Genomic DNA, 7,353 nt, shown 5'->3' with positions numbered 1-7,353 from the left:
GACTCGATGGTGGAGGACACATGAACAGCGCTAGGCAATGAATTCATGGGTCTCCGAATAAAAGTGGAGAATGGAGAATTGGCGAACAGCGCTCGGCAATAAATTCGCGGGGCTCCAGACTCGATGGTAGAGGACACATGAACAACGCTAGGCAATGAATTCATGGGTCTCCGAATAAAAGTGGAGAATGGAAAATTGGCGAACAGTGCTAGGCAATCAATTTGCAGGGCTCCAGACTTGATGGTGGAAGACACATGAACAGCGCTAGGCAATGAATTCATGGGTCTCCGAATAAGATTGAGAATGGAGAATTGGCGAACAACGCTAGGCAATCAATTCGCGAGGCTCCAGACTCGATGGTGGAGGACACATGAACAGCGCTAGGCAATGAATTCATAGGTCTCCAAATATGATTGGAGAATGGAGAATTGGCGAACAGTGCCAGGCTATCAATTTGCGGGGCTCCAGACTCGATGGTGGAGGACGCATGAACGGCGCTAGGCAATCAATTCATGGGTCTCCGAATAAGATTGGAGAATGGAGAATTGGCAAACAGCGCTAGGCAATGAATTCGCGGGGCTCCAGGCTCGATGGTGGAGGACACATGAACAGCGCTAGGCAATGAATTCATGGGTCTCCGAATATGATTGAGAATGGAGAATTGGCGAACAACGCTAGGCAATGAATTCGCGGGGCTCCAGACTCGATGGTGGAGGACACATGAACAGCGCTAGGCAATGAATTCATGGGTCTCCGAATAAGATTGAGAATGGAGATTTGGCGAACAGTGCTAGGCAATGAATTCACGTGGCTCTAGACTCGATGGTGGAGGACACATGAACAGGGCTAGGCAATGAATTCATGGGTCTCCGAATAAGATTGAGAATGGAGAATTGGCGGACAGCGCTAGGCAATGAATTCGCGGGCTCCAGACTCGATGGTGGAGGACACATGAACAGCGCTAGGCAATGAATTCATGGGTCTCCGAATAAGATTGAGAATGGAGAATTGGCGAACAACGCTAGGCAATGAATTCGCGGGGCTCCAGACTCGATGGTGGAGGACACATGAACAGCGCTAGGTAATGAATTCATGGGTCTCCGAATAAGATTGAGAATGGAGAATTGGCGAACAGTGCTAGGCAATGAATTCGCGTGGCTCCAGACTCGATGGTGGAGGACACATGAACAGCGCTAGGCAATGAACTCATGGGTCTCCGAATAAGATTGAGAATGGAGAATTGGCGAACAGCGCTAGGCAATGAATTCGCGGGGCTCCAGACTCGATGGTGGAGGACACATGAACAGCACTAGGCAATGAATTCATGGGTCTCCGAATAAGATTGGAGAATGGAGAATTGGTGAACAGCGCTAGGCAATCAATTCGCGAGGCTCTAGACTCGATGGTGGAGGACATATGAACAGCGCTAGGCAATGAATTCATGGGTCTCCGAATAAAATTGGAGAATGGAGAATTGGCGAACAGTGCTAAGCAATCAATTCGTGGGGTTCCAGACTCGATGTGGGAGGACACATGAACAATGCTAGGCAATGAATTCGTGGGGCTCCAGACTCGATGGTGGAGGACGCATGAACAACGCTAGGCAATCAATTCATGGTTCTCCGAATAAGATTTGTTGGCAGGACCAAACGGTCCACCGGGTTTTTCCACCTAAAAAGGCGAACCTACTTTTTGCAAAGAAAAATAAATCATTCGCGAGAGCACCATATCTTAGAGAAACAATATATTCATGCCAAGGGTAATCTTCCTTGTGACCGGAAATGAAAGGGAAGGATGTCAACATTTAGCTTTTAAATGAACATCCAGGGGAAACATCGGGCTAAGCTGAAAATAAATCACTCATAGTGTATAAAACTCACACAGGCAAGTGTTTCACCCTATTCGCAAACCATAACTGCACGATTTCCTATCGAATCAAAGATCAGTAATTCCTTATCTTTTGCGTATGCCCCCATCCTCCGACAATACATCTTTAGATGGTTCTTGGGGCAAGTAGTCCCCTTGTACTTGTCAAAGTCCAACACCTTGAACTTGGGAGGGGTGATGATATTGGGTACTATGAACAACTCTTCTAGGTTAGCAAAGGCATAATCTTCACCTTCTTCAATGGCCCTGAGCCTTTCCTCTAAATGGTCCAACTTTTCCATTTCTGCCATAGCATGAAGGTGTTTACTTGTTGTGGAATGTAAGAGGTGTAGCTGGGGGTGCTACTAAGGGCCCTCCGAAGCATTTTCATGGGGTATACCACCAACTGCTTGCCCTTCAGTGGCATATCCGAGGCAAGACTCGAAGTCGGCTAGATTGTGGTGGGGAATTTCATGTGTCTCCCCCACGGTTTAAGAGACATGTGCATGATCAGTTTGGGTTTGTTGGCTCTCAATGGGTATAGGAGTGGAGTTATTGACATCCTCATTGGGAGTGTATGCCACATTGGGTGGTATATAGTTGGGAGGCAGGCCATATGGCGGGAAGGCGTGCTTGTTTGGATTTTGCACATCATGGGGGCCGTCCCTACTTCCCAAATCTTTGCCTACCATGTCTAAGGTTGGATGATTCATTTGGTTGAGGCCAGATGGGAGCATCGGGTTCACCTTAGCAATAGTGCTGGTAGCAGCAATTGTAACCGCATTGGCTTCCATTATCTTCTTCATGCTCATCATGGCCTCCATCATTGTGGCCATTTTCTCTTTCATGGCCTCCATGTCGGCCTTCACCTTCTCTTGCACCTCCTCTGCTTTACCCATTACTCTAGCTCTAGCACAGGTTCGGTAAGGGCGTTGTAAAGCGGGTTCTTTTCTTTTTTATAACAATGATTAAGTTCTCTCTCTCTTCTTTTTTTTTTTTTGAGGAAAGAATGCAATGAACAATGCAACCAATGAAAAGCATGGATGTATGCGAATGATGCACAGTTGAAGTATTATGAATTTTTACACAAGATATGGGGTTGAATCAATTTAGATTTTCAACATGGTCCATGATATCTTGTCAAGGCGGAACTGGAAGTAACAGGGACATCGACATTCCTAAAATGTGTTTGGCAGTAAACGAAGCAGCGATGTAACACGATCCATCTTTTGCCCCAATTTTTGCAAGATGGTTACTTCCATTCATCAACTTGACTCGATGAACCTTTTCGTAAAAGCACGAGCTTGGTTCAACCCCATAACCCAGGGAATGGCAATTTTGATCGCCAATACTTCAACAACATCTCATAGGGATGAAAGACTCGGGAATACACATGCTATGCATGGAAAATGTAATTATGAGATTGAGATGCCCGAAGAAACATCCTTTCTTAGTTAACCATGCATTAGGTGCCATGTTCAATCATTTTGTTTTTAAGTGCTCATGGTACCGAATATATGCAACTAAGAATGCATCATGAATTTTCATGCTTCCTTTTTTGTTTTTGTTTTGTAGAGGAAAACACAAGGATCATGTATGAGCGAACATGTAGATCAAAAAGTATGTTGAATGCATATGCATGATGATGCAATGACTCATGCAAAATGTGAGGCTGGAATGTGATAACGGACAAATACAGGAACGATATGTTCATTATGCTGCTGAAGAGATGTTTATGCAATGCATGATATGAATGCATTTACGGACACGAGAGCCCGGAAAATCATCTCTCCTTACTTGCAAATTTGGGGGCGCAGTGCCCCATGTGTGCAGTTTAAGAAGACGATATGGATCTTCCGACTTCCCATGACAAAAGACGAGACCAACATACAACGCATGTGTGACGGCATGATGCAGACGCGCAAAAGCATAACACGGGGATGCACATAGTACGACAATATCCACAAATAATTACAAACAAAGGCGTACATGACATTTAGGACTACATGCATGGCAGTGTTTAAAATGGCACGCAGCGTGTTTGCTCCGTGACCCTATTTGGGGACCTATGGGATAATATCTAGGGGTCTCTAATAACTACTCCCAAAGATTCATAACTCACACGACTATTTTCTAGAGGTATCATCACTCAAGATAATAATACTGTGGCGGTATGGAATACCAGCGACAACACATTATAAAGAGAGAAAGCTCTAGACGAGGTTTCACTATTATCAAGCAAGTCGGAGACCTAGCATGATTATAGATTCACCTCCACTCCTTAGATTCCCATGAACCCGGGTATAGGCCCCCTTTTTTCACTCAAACTCGTGGGTGCTCAGAATGCAGTGTAAAATTGTGGAAAAGACAACAGTTATTACATTTTACACAGTTCAACAAATGCACACACAAAGTTTCACAATTCCACAATTCCTTAAAATAGGCCTAACTCACAAAAGGTCCCTAGTGGAGTCGCCAACTGTCGCAACATGCCCTTTTGCGGGCGAGCGAGGCGAGGCTCACGGGTGCGCTTTCCAAAGGAGGAAAGATGCGTGGAGTCGCCACCAATGTTTATTTGTGGGAAACGTCGGAAAAACCGAAGGAAACCGGTCAAAATGAAAATTCTAAGTTCGGGAGTTGTATTTACGTTTGAGGAAGGTATTAGCACCTCTCACGTTTGTCTCAAAGGACAACAGCCTATTTTTTAGAATTGTGGAAATTGTGTTACCTTAACTTTTATTTCTTTTTATTTTTTGAGGTCGACAAAAGCGGGGCTTTTGCTCCTACGTACCCTCCATCGAAGAGGAAATCAGACCTACGTAGTTCTTTCTTAAGAGTGAATCAAGTGATTCTTTTTACTTAAAAGGTGATCATTTTAAGGCGTTGGACCTTACAAAAGATCCATTTACTTGGTAAGGAAAACTGAAATGATAAACTTTCAAACCCTATTTTTTGTGGACGAGCTTGACTAGGCGAGTTGATTTTAGCCTTAGTTTCACTTTAGTTATTAGTCAATTCTATTAAGAATAAGAAATCCCAAAGAGAAAACGTCCGATTGATTTTTTTCGCTTCATTTTACTAAAAGATATTTTTTTATTATTATATTATTATTTTACTTCTTTTTTTATTTCCAACGTGGTTACGGCACGACCGAACGGTCGGAATTCATTTTAACAGAAATTAACGGATGATACGATTCAAATGATCGGTGGAAATTTATTTTATTTTTAGATTAAGGGGTATAAAAAGCGAATGAAAACGAGAATAAAAGTACATGAAACAAATGGGGACCACCACGGGTACATAAAATGAATTGAAAAGCTCGGTTTGAGGTACTTACCAGTTGAAAACTGAAGAAAACGAAGAACGAACGATGAATGTCGAAGAACGGCTGAAAATCTTCGCGTAATTACTCACGGAAACGTTACGGAAGCGCCTCGACTTGGATTTTCTTCACGGAAACAATTTTCCTCAGCAATTTCGAGAGAATAAGAAGTGCCAAGAAGGCTGAACCATTTCCCCCTTCATTCCTCCCCCTATTTATAGCAAAACAGGGGAGGAGCTTGCCACCCAGCTCGCCCAGGCGAGCAAGGTTGCTTCCTCCAGAAGCAACCGCCTTCTGGAGGAAGAAACTGGAAGGCCCAAGTGGGCCTGATTGCTATTTGTACCCCTTTTTTACTAAATGCACCCCCTTTACCTTTTTTGGTAATTATTTTTCCGTAACGTTATGAAACTTTACGAATTTCGTAACGATACTTATTTTCCTTCCGCAAGGTTACGAATCCTTACGGATTATGTACTTACTCTTTTTTAGCTTTCGAAGAACTTACGGAAACTCACGGATTGCGCAAAAACACCTCCTTTCGATCTCCGTCACATTACGGAATTTCACGGATCGCGTAAGCCTGCTTCCTTTTGATTTTCGGCACGTCTCGGGACTTCACATATTATGCAACAAAGGGTGCCAAGTATCTTGAAGCGGTCAATCAAAGGTTGCATATCATCAAGTAATAATCCTCGGACAAAATTAGGGTATGACAGCACAGATACATATTTTGTGCCCTTTATCATTCAGGAACAACAAGCTAAGTGGGTAAACGCGTAGAAATAGATTTTGCACCCTTTATCATTCAGATTTCGCAAGTTGGGTAATGAACGCGCAGAGACAAATTTTGCGCCCTTTGTCATTCCGCACACCTTTTCGCCACCCAGGCTCGATCGTGTCCAACAAAATGCAGAGACAAATTATGGTCATTCTGCGGCTTGTATCAACCAAGAGGAACAAGTTCGACAATGTCGGGATGATGTGTCGGTACTGATCATTTTCAAATTTTTGCAGGTTCCGCTGGCAGGAAGGTTCACTGGTCGAAAGGTGTTTCGCTCGAACGAAATTAGTGTCTTATCTTTACTTCCCTTTTATCTCCAATAAAAGACAAGTAAAGAGGGGCAACTGTCATACCCTAATTTCGTCCGGGGACCTTTGCTTGGTGGCATGCAACTTTCATTTGACCATTTTGAGGTACTTGGCACCCATCGTCAGGCAAATTGTGAAGTTCCGTGACATGCCGGAACTCAAAAGGAAGCATCGTTGCACAATTCGTGCGGTTCTGTAACATTTCGTAAGTCAAAAAGGGGATGATTATGTAATCCGCAAGGTTCTGTAACATTACGGAAAGAAAACAAGTATCATTACGAAATTCATAAGTTTCCGTAACTTTACGGAAAAAGAATCACCAAAAAAATGGCAGGGTGTATTTATTAAAAATGGTGTTGCAAATAGCAACCAGGCCCACTTGGGCCTCCAAAAGATTCCTCCAGAAGGCGGTTGCTTCTGGAGGAAGCCACCTTGCTCGCCTGGGCGAGCTCGGTGGCAAGCATCTCCCCCATTTTCCTATAAATAGGGGGAGAAGTGAAGAGGAATTTCGTTCAGCCCTCCTGGTAATTCAAGAATCACTTGAAATTAGTGAAAAAAATTGGTTCCCTGAAGAAAATCCGAGCCGAGGCACTTTCGTAACGTTTCCGTGGGGATTTTCGCGAAGATTTTCAGCCATTCTTCGACGTTCTTCGTTCGTTCTTCTTCATTCTTCGGTCTTCAACCGGTAAGTTCCCAAAACCGAACTTTTCAATTCATTCTATGTACCCTTAGTGGTCCTCATTTGTTTTTACGTGCTTTTATTTTCATGTCATTTACTTTCCGTACCCCCTTTTGACGTGCTTTAGTCATTTGCTTAAGTCATTTTCTCGCCTAAATCAAAAATAAAATAAATTTCCACCGATCGTTTGAATTGTAATATCCGTTAATTTCGTTTAAAATGAAATCCGACCGTTCGGTCACGCCGTAACCACGTTGGAAACCAAAAAGAGGTAAAATAATAATATAATAATAAAAAAATATCTTTTAGTAAAATGAAACAAAAAAAATCAATCGGACGTTTCTCTTTGGGATTTTCCTTTCTTAATCGAATCCACTAAATAACCAAAGTGAAA

Source organism: Glycine max, chromosome 18 (genome assembly GCF_000004515.6).
Source record: "Glycine max cultivar Williams 82 chromosome 18, Glycine_max_v4.0, whole genome shotgun sequence".
Lineage (NCBI taxonomy): Eukaryota > Viridiplantae > Streptophyta > Magnoliopsida > Fabales > Fabaceae > Glycine > Glycine max.
The sequence above is the reverse complement of the archived record's forward strand: the minus strand, read 5'-3'. Positions refer to the sequence as shown.